Source organism: Rhea pennata, chromosome 9 (assembly GCF_028389875.1).
Source record: "Rhea pennata isolate bPtePen1 chromosome 9, bPtePen1.pri, whole genome shotgun sequence".
In the NCBI taxonomy this organism is placed as follows: domain Eukaryota; kingdom Metazoa; phylum Chordata; class Aves; order Rheiformes; family Rheidae; genus Rhea; species Rhea pennata.
Window position 1 is genome coordinate 19505754 of NC_084671.1, and position 14792 is coordinate 19520545.

Sequence of the window (14792 nt, forward strand, 5' to 3'; positions counted from 1 at the left end):
GCTTTTCCTGAGCTAAATTTGCTAGTTGTGCTAAACTGTGACAAATTCTTCAAGAAGCATTGGGTTAATTTCACCTTTGATGTGTGCTTTGGAAATGGGGGAAGAGACTGATTTTTTTTCCCAAAGTAGTCTTTTCTCAACTTACTGCTCTTCCAGCTGGAGCTGACCCAAGTCTTGCCCTAACTTATAGACCTGAGAGAGTAGAAAAGACCATGGAGATTAAATAGGCGCCATAGTTAGCATCTGCATAGAGTTCCTACCAAAAAAACCTCAGCCTAGCCCCTTCTGGGTGGTGTTCCTTAGTATCTCACATTACTTGGGTGGCCCAAAAATTCAGCGTTGTTCATATCATAGCCTGTGGATTGAACTTAACGTTAATTATCTAATGTCCCTTTGTTGAGGTGGAGGTGACGGTTACATTTTTGAGGTGAGTGCCAATGGATAGAGAAGCTCAGCGGACCAGGAGCTGCAGAAAGAAGCCTAGAAAACGGAAAGCCCTGGAAAACAGTTTGGGTCCAGGGAGTACCACACAGGTGCACAGATATACACCATTAGAATACCCCGAGAAATATATGCTATTTCTAAGGACACACTTCCAGCAAAGTTGGGGCTATCTATTCAGAGAGACTACGTATCTTTTCAACACCTCTGTTCTGTGTTAGGAATGTTTGTGTTTTGCTGGGAGTTTGTCTCATCTGGGCTGTGTCTCATAGGGCTGCTCCCATCAGCTGGTCTCCCAAGCCCAAAGAACCTGTGCGTTTGCCCTCCTCTCTACGGGGATGTGAGCTGCCAGAGCTCAGGAAACCCGGTGGGTGAAGGTGACTGACACAGGGGACCTACAATGCCCCTTCCACAGAGAATTTCCTGGCAGAAATAATGAATCTTCATGATCACTTTTTTATCTCTTCTGTGAAAGTCAGTCTGCCTAAGGGCTCAATATCGAGAGATCTGTGACAGTACGGCTCTTAGGAGCCCACACGGCCAGGGAGAGGGCAGGATGTCAACTGGCCCATGAGAACAATCTTCTGTGATCACCTCTGGTCCCCCTTTGCATTCCCCAGCATTTTGGGGACCTTTGTTTTGTTACTAGCTTGCAGCAAATAAGCAGTCAGGCTGAGATGGGAATATTGTTCTGATCTTTTTGCAATTCTGATATATATTACCAACAATTCTGCCCAAGGAGAGAGGGAGGAGGCTGAAAAGTCCTTGCAAGATATTTGAGTTCTGTTCCGAGGTTGCCAGTCTGAGCAATTGCCATGACCTTTGTATGTCCCCGATACTCACTAAGAGAGTCTGCAGAGTCTCCCTGTCTCATATATGTAATCACTCTTAATGTTTAATGCAGCACTCTGATGCTGGAGTGACCAAACAGTGGAATTACAAAAAGAAAAGGTCATGAGGGTTAAATCCTTACTTTATTACCAGAGCCTCCTTTTACTCCTGCACTTACTCTTTGAGACAGTTGCAGAAAATGGAGATTCTGCCTTCACTGAGCTATTAAAATGCGAGGAACAGTCTGGAGAAATATCCCATTCCCTGGGCTGCAGTGCCTGGGCTGATCCGTAGCCTGCTCTGCACTCGCCTGGTGTGTGGAATACATATCGACGTCAAAGGGAGATCCTCTTGCAGCGCAGGGCTGGCGTGTGCAGCAGCGGCGGCGCAGGGCGCTGCCGCCAAGGGGGGCTCCCGACCGGCAGGTGAACAATAAATACGGTCTCCGTTGCTATCAGAAACGTGGTGTGATGTAGCTGCTTTTCCTTTTATCGCACCATAAAGAAACCATTGGAAAAAACACAGCAACAACAACCAAACATCTGTATAAGGTATCAAATAAAAATATTGGGAAAGTATTTCACACACCAGTGAGATACGTGGTGGCCCCGAGAACAGGACCCTCATTTCTGTATTGCTGCTATGATTTCATGTCCCCTGAGCACTCTAAATCGAATTCACAGTATCTGCACGCGGTAACAGGACTCCCCTAAAGCCTGCCGTTCTCACAGCACAAAACCTGCGAGTTGCAGAGCACAGACAGCCCTTCCTCAGTTTGGCTCAGGAAAGTTAGATGGGTTTTGCTGCATTCTCAGCCACTGGCTATCATTTTTTTTTTTTTTGTGAATGATTACGAAGTAATAAGACTATATTACTTAAGCTGGGCTCTCACAAATCCATATGAACCATTTTGCTAAGCAAGAGAGGTAGAACTTGTTAGCTCTTTCCCCAAGTGCTTCTCTGGCTTTTAATTGCTACTTGGCTAAAGCCAGATTTTCAATCTTATTTTTATATAATTTGCAATCTTAAGACAATATACTACTGTATATAGTCCTACTCCATTGAGGAGAATGCCATTTCTTATTTACAGGGTGGAAAAACAACAGACAGATGACAAGGTGATCCCTGTGTAATGTATCATCTACCCCACAGCAAGGATTGCACCTGGAAAGTGTTTATTATAGCCAGAAAGACAGCCCTCCCTGAGATATTTTAGGATGTGACTCATGATAATGACTAATAGAAAGTTACTTTACTCATAAATCTGCTCTGTCTCTAATCCATCTGTTATTCTTGTTCCTACAAAAGGCAAAACAATTTGGCAGAATGTTTTTACACAGATATAATACGTTTACATGATTGACTCTCCATTGCTGCTGGAAAAGCAAGCCATTATGGCATGTGAATGTACTGGAGGAATTCCTTTTTGGAAAACATTTTTGCAAAGGCAATTCCAGGTGAGCTATCTAGAGGCAAAAGCAAGATTGTCTTAAGAATACTCTACACTTGTACTGTAATGAATTCCTCTCAAATAAATATCCTTAAAAAACTTGTAACATCATATGTACCAATAGCAGAGATTGCCGTCTGTTAAATTCATAAACCTCTTAAATGCTTTAATTTCCTGTGTGCTCACACTATGAGTTTTACAGTTTCCGCTGCTTTTTCAAATGATTCCTTAGGGTGGTTTGGATTGCCTAATGCTAATGTAGTGTCAAGGAAAGCCTATATTAATTTAAATAAATAATATACTAATTAGAGGAGGCAATATAGTTAAAAAACTTAGAATCTCTTCCTACTGTTGACTCACTGTGTGATCCTGGGCAACTCTCCTAAGTGGAGTCAGTTTTACCACCCATAAAGTAGGACTTGTAGTTTTACCGTCTTTGTAGAGCATTTTACGATCTTTGCATGAAATACCAAAACACTACAATGAAGATGCACATACAATAAATACATGGATTGGCCACATTTCACTTTTGCTTTGCTCTTGCACAGTCCTATTAAAATCAAAACTATATAGGGTATAAATCAGAACAGAAAGCTTTCTTTGCACTTAGCAGTAGCAGCATCACAACATAGCATCTGAAGGAAGGATGAAAGCACTGTAAAACATAGCTGGAGTGATCTTAAAATAGGGGTGCACCTGCTGTATACTGCAGGAGTGCTTAGAGTGGGTAGTGGTCAAAGGCTTAATTACTATTCAAATTTCTCAATTTCTTTTAAAATGTACCTATTCACACAAAATCATTTCCCCTCCCCCAGGCGATCTAATTGAATCCAACTGAAATACAAGATTTTCTTCTGAACAAGCTGGCTAAAGCAATGCAGCCAAAAGCCAGACTGCTGCTGCAGGCCCAGTGCTTGCAGCTGATGACACAGTGTGATGTTGGCAGGGCTCTCTGGGCTGCAGAGCAGGAGGTATTTATTTTAGTCTTAGAGACCTAGGGGCCTAAGTTCAGTTGGGACTATCCCAATTTAGAAATTGCTAGTGTCCAGTGCAGCCACAGCTATGACAATGACTAAACGTAGACACAGATGTTCTGCCTTCATACTGGTTACAACAACTGCAATGGGAAACAGGAGTGAAAACCTCACTTAGTACCACTTCCATGCCCACAAGGAGAAATCTCTGCTGCGTGCACACAGTAACTCTCCAGAGCTGGCAGAACCCTTCCTGCAGTATTGACAAAGCCTAAATAACCATTTAAGAAATGCTGCCTGAAGCCTGTACTGTTATTTGCCTGCCATTTAGCTTTTTGCTATAGTATAAAACATGAAACCTGCATCAGCATGTGCCAGCAGGACAGATACTGTGTGGGAGCACCAGCATGGGGCAGCTGGCCTGCCAGTAGGGATGGAGGTACTCTAGGGGAGGGTGGGTAGAGGGAATGGGCTAGGTGATCTTCTCATTCTTCCCCAAATTCACAGGACTGTTGGGAGAGACACTCAGGCAAAACATTGCGTTCTTGTCAAAAAAATAAAATAAATGGATGAGGATAAGGAGCCAACATAGTGACAATCCCCACTGGCACTGGAATGAATCAGAAGACTGCTCCTAGCTTGGAATCGCAGGCTTTTTTGGGGGCATGGCACTATATGTGGTAGGGGTTGGTGGGGACATATGGCCCAGGGTGGAAGATGAGGAGCTTCCTTACGCCAGCCCATGAGTGGCATCCACCCTGCAGTGTACGATAACAGCTAACAAAGGCAGGATATGAGGCTGTGTGGACTTCCACCTCATCTCCCTCAGGTGCTGGTGTTTTACCAGAACCCCTAGAAAAGGGACCAACTGAGTTCAGAAACTGCCTCGGCTACTTGGGGTCATCCTGCTTTAGACAAGGTGATTTGACCCCACATCTGCTCCTCGCTGCACTGCTGGCTCTGGTGAGCTGCGGGCAGCCTTCCGCCTGGCTCGTAGTGTCCTCCAGATGCACGCCTCTATCTCCTGTGGAAGGGGTCAGCTGGACGCCCATTCTCATTTACTTCAGACAGCTGTGGTCCCCTGTGGCTTCTCTCTCTGACCCAACATTGTATGAGCTTGATAATGCATTTGAGCAGTCCCTGCTTTGCCCTTCTCTTCTGGGAATTACAAGGGATGTTTATTAACCATTTAGGTAGTGCCAATAATTGCCTTCGTGTAGTTGGAGATACCTGGTATCAGCCTAATAGTGCATAAGAGCGCCCACTAATTTCCCACAGACACAGGCAGGATGTCTCGTATATATATCAGAGACACTTACTCAGACAGAATAAATAAATTCCATCCTACAGCTGTTTCCTAGGTAACTAAACTAGGACCACAGAAACAGACTGTGCACCGTAGAAAGATTCTAAGCAGCAAACTGCAGGATTTCTCCCTGTCTCTAAAGTTTTGGTTTTGTATGGCTATAAAACATTTTTATTTCTGTCATATTTAAGTAGTAAATATATAATCAGAAGATCTACAGTTCTCGTGTAGCCAACACCTGTGATACCAAGAGTCTGGTGATGTGTCCATTTCCATAATCCACTGACAGCTCCTCTACCTATGCTTGAACTTCTGCTATGTCCATAGCCTGGAAAGCCCCTGGAGAGCAGTCACCAAATCTCTGTGCTTGATGCTTCTTAAACGTGAAACCTAGTTATATGTGGACAAAACCTTTCATCAGGGAACCACGATGCAGACGTGCTGCAGGAAACCACAGTCAGACCCTCCGACTCTCCATCCTGCCTTGTTTAGTCCATGACCTGGGATAACATGTTTGCTTGTTTCTTCTCTTTAATCATATACTTCCTATGAGTGGCTGTAGCCAAATACATATGCTTTCAGCAATCTTCAGAGTCTGTATTTGTAGGATATAACACTACTTTTATGGACTTGTATTCTGCATTAATGACCATTGCTGAGAGCTGATTTTCGTACGGATTGCTATTTTTCTGCTGTTCAGAAGAGCCTCAAGCCTACTCTCACACTGGATAGCTCTTGAATCTGTCTGCTGTCCCTCGCTGACTACCAGCCTGGGACGTCTGCCGTCCCCATGGAGTGAGGGCAGCCTTCAGGTGAGCCCTGCCTTCCTGCACCTGACTGAGAAGGGGCAGCTGTCTGTGCAAAGGGCTCTCTTGTCAAACTGGTGAATTAAAGGAAAGAAAAAAAAGAAAATAAACAAACCAAAAGGAAATAGGCAGGTGCAACTTTGCACTTGCAACAAGAATGAAAGGAGAACGGTTGTGGAAAAAAAGTTTATGTAGGTAGACGAAGATAAAATTATTTGGCTTCCCACAAGGCAAAAGTCGGAAAAACTTACTCTTAGGATGTATTTGCATTCAACTAGGAAAATTAGAGAAAATAAAATAAATAGATTACATTGCATATACCCTTATTTACTCTGTAGAAGAAGTAATTTGTAAATAATTAGCTGATAAGTGATGCTTATTTATGACACTGTAGTAATTGCTTCCAAATTATACCATGCATTGAAATAAATATGGTTGAAATATTGAATATTGAATGAAATGAATATGGTTGAATATTGAATGAAATATGGTTGAAATAAATGTATTTATTTTTACTGTGCAGAGCTATGGAAAAGTATTTCTGCCTTTTGAAGTAGCACCTTTTTATGCATTAAAATTACTATGTGTTACTCCAATTATAAAAGCCTCATAAATAAATATTTAACTCAACAAACTGTTTTCTGTAAATTGTATGGCTATGGATGGGCAATTAGATTTGATTGTCATGAGAAATGAGCTGATCTACTTTTAATGTCTTAAGTGAATATCAATCAAACACCCTGAACCACCTACGAATTTAGTAATTTTGGTTAAAAAAAAAAAACTAAAAGGTTGCATTATTCAGTGGGGCTTGCACATCTCGCTGTTTTATAAAAGATGCAAAATATGCATAGCAATGTGGGGAAGGAAAGTTTTAGGTGGTGACACCAAGGCAAAGTCGTATTTTTGTGTAAAAGGGTCAGAGGATCATAAATACCAATGGGGGAAAAAGAGGCCTTCTGTTTTCATGACGAATTACATGCAATTTTTAGAAGAGGGATTAGAATATGTCCCTATCCACCCAGAACCTAGAGTTTGCAGACTGAATTTCAGGAAGTGCGGTGCCAGCTTTTCACTGAATTACATTTGTGTGGTTCCAGTGAAGGTAACCAGGTTATATGAGGTGAAAGTCAATGCAAAAATGGGCTCAGACAGACTCTTTAGAGGTGTGTAGAAACCATAATGCCTGAGTCTGATCTCTTTGGCAGTGAGCTGAATTTCATTTATATTAAAGTCTATTGATTTCTGTGGATGAACCATGAATGTATATTTATGCAAATGTAGCCAGAGTCAGACTGGCCTCATATGCCCATGATACATGATTCACTGGATCAGCTGCAAAATAGCATCTAATTCTGATAATAAAGGCTCCACCCTTCTGGTCTGTTTGACTTCCATATACAAATTATCAATGTGCAGGGAAACAAGCTCCCATTTTATTCCTTTTTTTTTTTTTTTTTTTTTTTTAGCTCAATAGCTCTTTAAAAATTCTGCCGTCTTGCAGTTCATCAGCAAATGGGGGACCCAACAGTTACTGTTAAGGTTCAGCTAAGATGTTCAGCCCCAAATATGTCAAGAAAAGTAGTCTCCAACTGTAAGTTGGCCAGAACTAGATGATGGGAAACACCTTATGCTCCCGTTAGTTGGCTAGTCAGAAGCAACAATTAAAACAAGAAAACAAAGAGCAGACACTGTTTGTCACCAAAATTCATAGCTCTTGTTTGGAATCCAGACACATCTGGCAAGTGAGAAAGTGTTTAGTTGCTGTAATTGTTTGCCTGAACATACCCAGTTTTAAAATCTGATCACCTACATAAAAGTAAGAATAGGACCAGAAGATTTCATTGGCTTCAAGTCATAACTTTTCTCCAAAACTCTGCATTACCGTAAGGTCCTGAGAGTACAGCAGGCAGTAAAATCCTGATGTTATTCATGTATTGTCTAGCTACGAACAACAACCATTTTCTTGGGCTGAAGCTCTTCAAGGAGCACGGCAGCTCCAGGATTTTACAGCCTAGCCAGTTCAGCTTTCCCATGGGAAACAAGGAAAGACTTGAGGCCCAGGCCAGATACCTGGCTCATGGAAGCTCACTGTCTTCTTCTGACATATTGCTGGCAAAGCACCAGGCACCTGTGGCACTGGCCCTTCACTAGGGTGACTAAGTTACTCTGACTTGTTAAAAGGGTGTCTCTCTCCTGAGGATGTTGTCCTTTTTCAAGGAGAATGTCTAACGTGAGCAGAAAGCTGCACTATGCCAGGCAGAGTGCTCTGGTGCAGGAGAACTGCATGACGATCATCTCGCATGGGAGGCTGCCCTCACCTGCATTTTACCTGAATGTCTTTTCTTACTGGACAATTTTATTCCTTCATGAACATAATCCAAAAGCAATCTATAGAATTACTAAAGCAATGGATTGAAGAGTGATGCTCTGAATGTAAAAATTTGGATGGGAATTTAAAAACAGCAAGAGAGCCATGAGGGCTCCACATTGACAGTGGACTCGAGAAGTGTCTATTTGTGCTGCCTAATGATCTGGCTCATCCAATTTATTGCTACGTGCAAGTGAAGGTTCAAGAAAATTACATAGTGGTTAAGTGTTAGAGCAGAGATAAGACTGCAATCATGAGAAAACCTACAAACAAATACATATACATTTCATTCCGCAAAGAAAACCACATATGACTTACAGGGTATAAAATGAAAAATATCAATAACTTGGCCTATATTATTCATTCAACTTTCTCTCTTCCCCACCTGTAATTAATGCTGCAGCAAAGCACAGGCCTTCTCTTTGCTTCTTACTCTGCCAGGTCAGTCCTCTCTCAAGATTCATACTGGAGGCTCCCTTTCTTTGGGTTTGGATGTTATTTCAAGTATAAAGGACTTATGAGGGGGTCATAAGCCAGCTTGACTGCCCATCCCATTCACTGATGGAGAGCACTTAGAGAAGGAGAACCTTCCCATGTTATATGCAGTGCTATATTTAGCCCAGAATGACATGTATTGCCACATCAGGCTCAGTGCAATATCTAGATATCATATAGGGAATGAATTCATGAACTCATCCTTTCTCTCTGTCTACTCCATGAACCTAGTAAGATTTTTGCCCTCTTGCTCTTGGTTTCTTGTTTATTTGTTACAGTCATTCTCTTCTAGCCTAATAGACTTTTTAAAATATAAGTGAATTGAAAATACAAATCAGAAGGAAGGAGATTCGCTTTAGTAAGTTCACAAGCTGCATCATTTATGCACTTACTTAGAGAATGCACAATGTAAACAAATTAAAAGGGAACAGGCCCAAGTAATTAACCTCAAATACTGTAATTATCAGTGTTTTTTTTCCCCCAGACTCTTTAGAAGTCACTTCAATGGCTCCTTTCTTATGGAAAACACTTAATACGAAACACCTCAGGTTAAAAATGTTAATAGCAGATCAGCTTATGCGATCACAGAGGGTCTCCTAGTGATGAATCAATGGAAGTGATGTAACTGGCAGGCAGCCATCAGCTTGTTTTTTGTTTGTTTGTTTGTTTTTAGAACTATTTCTAAAGTCTCTCGAAGTTTTAAATATCATTTTCATATAAAATTAAGTGGAAGAACAGTTGCATGTTTTCGTTAGGTTTACTCAATGCAGTATATCCTGACTGAAGCAACAGTTGGTCTTCGTCACAGCTACAGGAAGACTCATAACGCTCAGCTGAGACAAGGTGGGCCCTTTTTCCTCGCTCCAGCCTGCACTTCAGCTTGTACAAGTGGCAAGCAGTTCGTACACACCACCAGGTTTATGTAACTGTGATTCTCCCCCTGCGCCTTTCATCCTTTTCCTTGGTCCACCTCAAATTCCACTTTGAAGAAAGCAGAAACTTAGAGTAAAATTTGGTCTAAATGACCAGTGATATTACCCAAATCGTCCTTCCTTTGCTGAAAGGCCAGTGAACCATCCTGCTGTACTAGGCTTTCAAGTCCTTAAAGAAAACCAGTGAGATTTAGATACTTCAAACCCAATGCCAGCGTTTTGCTTATCTCTGAGAGACTGTTCTCTCATTCAGGAGAACTAATTTCCACAGCGTGCGTTATGGACATCAAGCCTTTTGGTACAGAAAGCTTGATGCACTGAGCTGGATCAGTTCTTCAAGAACTACTTGAGAGTAAGTACTCTGCTTGCCTTACTGGTGTAAAGATAACTAAAATCTGATGAAATGAAAAATTGTAAATGTGTACTGGAGTCTTAGAAAACACAGTGCTAATAACATAGAAGATTATACAGGTGGGAAAGTATCAGCTACGGTATTTGGATTTTTACTTTGAAATATCAAAATAAAAGATATTTGTCTCACAATAATAAGTCACAAGTTTGTAGGACCTAGATTACTAGATTAACTTTTTACCTTTCTGGAGTAAAATCTTTTTTTTTTTCCTTTTTTTTTTTTTTTTGGTGATATTCACAAGTGTCTCTGAGTCCTCCATGAGCAAAACAAATATCCTCTACACACCTGATGATCACCATATCCTTAAAATCCCCCTTATTGTTTGAAGATGGGTTGGTGCTGGCCTCATCTCAGCATATCTGGGAGCTTTCAGCTATCACACCAGAACCATCTGCATCCCTAATCGTCTGTGCCTCAGGCTGAAAATGGCTTTTCCCTTGCATTATATAATCATTAATAGCAATCATTTAATTAATTTATTGTAATGACAAGCAACCCTGACATTGAACCCGTCAGGGAACTGCATAAGCGATTAAAAATACAATCCTTCAGAAAGCATCATGAAACTGATAACATAAAAAGAAATAAGTTATTAAAGTGCCACTTAGGAATCTTATGAACCTATAAATATATAGTGCTCAAATAAGTTACTTCTCTCAGGTTTAAGTACCTAGTACCATAATATGTTGAAAAATAAAGGTGTATACCTGGCAAACATGGGACACAGTGAAGCCTGTCTGGCTAAACCTTTGCAAAATAGATTATGCAAAAATGTCTCACATGCTGATAATAAATTCTTCAGCTTCAGGGATGGAGTATTCTGGCTGAGGCCATTTGTCCACACTTTGAATTTGCCGGACCCACAGTGTTGTACTGTAATTGCTGATTCTGCAATACAAATGCTAACAATACTGTTAACTGACTTCCCCTCCCACCTTCTGTTGGTAATACAGTAATTTTTCCACCTCCAGGATTGTATTACCTGCCAGCACAACCACAAATGGCCTGGAAAAGAAGGGAATGTTATTACACTGCTTCAGGCCATGTCTACATTGGGTTGTTGAACTACTTTAACTGCGGTTAGTTTGCATTAAAGTACCTGGTGCGTACATCAGACTGGTTCTCAGAGTGATTTAATACCTCAGGCTGCACTAAGCATCCCTTCTTAGAACAGGCTTAAATCCATTTTGCAGGGTAGCTTGTTCCCTGTGTAATTCATGTGGTCCTAGCAACTCAGCTGCCACAAACTTTTCATTTAGTAACTCCTTCCACACTAAGCTGTCTTGGTATTTCTGTGTCTCCAGCATGTTGAGGTCACTTTGGCCCAACTTCTGTGTTTAAGTACAACATTCCTGGTACATTTAAGTAGTAGCATCTCTGCAGACATTAACATATCTAGTATATACATCTACTCTAGGACATGTGTATCCCTCTCTCTGTGTTTCCACATGGATCCATGTAGTTTTTAGACCTGACCGCTCTTTCCAAAGACACATGCTCAGCCTCACCACAGTGAGACAGCCCACAACGTGGCTGCTTTCAGGGACTGTCAGAGGAAGGCAAAGGGCTGACCAAAGCTTGACTCAAGGATGAGTCAAAGCAAAGGGCTTGTGGCTGTAATACGGAAGGCCACAATGGGAACACAAGCAAACTCCTAGACATCAGATGACAACTGCATTTTTGTATCCAGGTCACAGTTGAAGCCAAAACTAACATGGTGCCTATTTTCTGTGGCAGCACTGGGATAAGTACCCAAGACAGAACTGGCAGGCTCTGAGAAACCACTGAGAGCACCTTAAAACCCCCCACACACAGGAGGCCTGTCCTGGAGGAGAATTATAAGGTGGCTGGGATGTACAACTCAGTAAATGTGCTGGAGACTCACAAGGACCAGTACAAAAAGGGTACAAAAATGTCTATGGGGATTTTAAAGCTTTTTGCTTGTTTGTTTGTTCATTTTTTCGGGGTTAGGAGATAGCCTCTTTCCACCTGCCATAACCCCACCTCTTGTCACAAACTATCTTGTCCTTTTGCATATGATAGTCACAGCTTTTCACTCACTGTCTCTTTCTTCCATTAAAGACATTGACATTTTAATTTCTGATTTAGGAATACATTTTTGTATTTGTATTCAGGGCTTCCTCCTCACAAAATATTGTGAAAAGAGTGAGGAAGGAAGCGGGCCAGGAGGACTCAGCCCTTGCATCACAGCTCCCTCACCCCAGGAGCTGGTGGTGAAGCCCCTGCTCTGAAGGGCAGTTGCAGTGAGTTGCCATGTGGATGTAGGAGATGCTGCTAGATTGGAAGCAGCAAAGTATCCCGCCATGGAGGGTGTTGGCTTGGGACAGGAGTGGAAAGCAGGAGAAAGGAGAAGGAAGCTATAATCCTCTCCGCCCAGTTCCATGCAGCAGGGTGCGAGCACAGACGGGACATGCACCACACCAAATCCTCACCACGGCTCTACTCGTTGCCATCAGACTGAGAACAACCTCAAGAGATGCTATTTGGGCTACTCCAGTGCTTGTCAGAACTGCAAGTCTTGCAAGTGCTGAGGGTTTGCTTCCTGCTGGCGCGCATGTGCGTTCAGTATATCCTCCTGCTTCAGCGAGGCGTCATTCGTTCTCCCTCACTCTCCCTTTGGGACAAACAGCCAAGCAAAACAAAGGACTTGCTGCACTCAGAACTGGAGTTAAGCATTGCCACAGTTTCTATTTACCCTTTTTCAAACTGTCAATAGTCAACAGCTACAGCCAGTAGGGATGGATTCTACTTTCATTAAAACCAGCTCTGTGACTTCTTTTACACCTCAGTGTAAAGCCATTGAGTGTGTGAGGTGTTCCTCACCGCCCTTCATTGAGGCTGCAAGCTTGCCACAGTAAGGACTTTGGGAAAAGGACTTTTGCTCCAGTGAATGAAGGACCAGAACCCCCATTTGTGTTTCTCTGGTAGAAAAACACACTGACATTAGATTTTCAGACAGGGAAATGACCTGCAGAGCCCAGGGAGTTAGCAACGACCTTGATTAAAACCCCTGAATTCAAACTGCCTCAAAGTTCAAATTTCAGATAGGCAGGAGAGCTCAGTTCTCACTCCAAATTTATTTCGAGCCAGAAGACTCTCTTCCTTTCCAAATAGAACAGAAGATAGTAAATTTTATTTGTTCCAACCTTTTGTATGAGTAAATGAGGGCTATAATTCCTGGGTGAATGAAAAGAATATATCACAATGATCCGTTCGTATTTCTCTTTTATGCTGCATGTTTTTTTCTTTATTCTTGGATTGGCTATGACCGAAGGGAGTAAAGAAGGCAGCAGATATAATTTTCAGTCTTCTGCATGCTAAAGCGTGAATCGTTAGCAACTACCAGTTTATTTACCTAAAGACAAGCATCTAGCACCAGTGGGGTACCCAGTGTACCCTGCATGGCCTCCACACTGCTGTTCTAGAAAGCTGTGAATCTGCTGGAGATCCTCTGTTGTATCTGCCAACCCGTGTTTTAGATATACAAGTCTCTATGTGCTAATCTAGGTATTTGTCTTTGTTCAAGGTACCTAAAACAATCCCACCACTTCTTCCACTACTCGTACTTTCTAAGCCACATTTTATGTCAGGATTCAGGAACACAGATTCACCTGTGGTATTGCACAGATGAAAATCTTTTTCTGCATAGAGCTACCAAGTAGATCTAAATACATATCCCTCTTATTCCTTTATACTCTGTTTTCTGCTATGCATTTTGGTCCTTGTTGCAAGGTAGCATCTGTCTGGCTGTCTCTAATACTGCCTTTGTGATTCTAAGGCTGAGCACTGGTTTCACATAAGAAAAGCATTTAGCTTTGAGTTTGTGTCATTGTATAAAGTGTCCTACACATCTATCAACACCAAAACATAGAACCACTCCAACTAAGCATGAAGTTCGGCAGCTAAGCCTGAATCCTACTAAAACCAAATAGGAAGACATATGAATACAGCTTTTGAGTTCAGTTTTTTAAGGGAATAAAATTTATGCAATCATGCTGTGTGTATAAGCATTTCCCTCTCCCCCAGAAACTTTTGTACCCACTATTCAAAAGAGCCCAATTTCAAAAGAGAGCCCAAAGACACTAACTTTCTCTGAATTCAGTAAAAATAAGCAGACGGGTGGAGGAGAGAGACATTGTCAATGCCCCCTGAGGGCTAAATGGCAAACTGAACTCATACCTTGTTACATATCAGAGAATCCACATGACAGACAGATGTAGGATGCCAGATTTCATTAATCTTGCTGGTCATGGAACAGCTTGGTTTTGTTGCTTTTTTCCCACCTCATTTTATGCTTAAGATTTGAGATTAAAGTTGTTTGGATTTTTTTAAAAATAGAAGGCATAGACTGTCCCATTGGCTACACGAGCAGGAAGAGGAGTTACCTCAACAAATGGAAGCTCTGGTTTAGAACAGGTCAAGCACAAGTCCTCCTGTGACACTATCAGGCTCCCGAGTATCCCATCTGGAAAAAACACTGGGATGTGATTTGGAAGTAAGCTTTGACCAGTGAGGTTTTTAAAAAGCCAAAATATCCTGTTGTTTTCTCATCTCTGATTCTTGGTCTGTCACTAATATGTTGTATTAAATTATTCTCACACTTGCATCTCAGTGATTTTTCCATGGTAAATCAAGAATAATTTAGTCCCTAAATATATTTTGGGGTGTTTTTTGTATAAACACAGTTGCCAATTTCAGCTGCAATCCTGTAGTACAGAGAGATATATTCCTAGGAGAAGATTTGTAATTTATA

The 14792-nt window shown here is 41.7% G+C and overlaps 1 long non-coding RNA gene across 1 annotated transcript in view; it reads left to right on the forward strand.

Moving 5' to 3' along the window:
• Window positions 1–4237, forward strand: part of LOC134144182 (uncharacterized) — a 28716-nt gene extending 24479 nt beyond the window's left edge. Inside the window, exon 3 of the long non-coding RNA XR_009959306.1 lies at window positions 4204–4237. This is a non-coding gene — a long non-coding RNA (uncharacterized LOC134144182). The remainder of the gene's footprint in view (window positions 1–4203) is intronic.
• Window positions 4238–14792: the final 10555 nt, after the last annotated feature.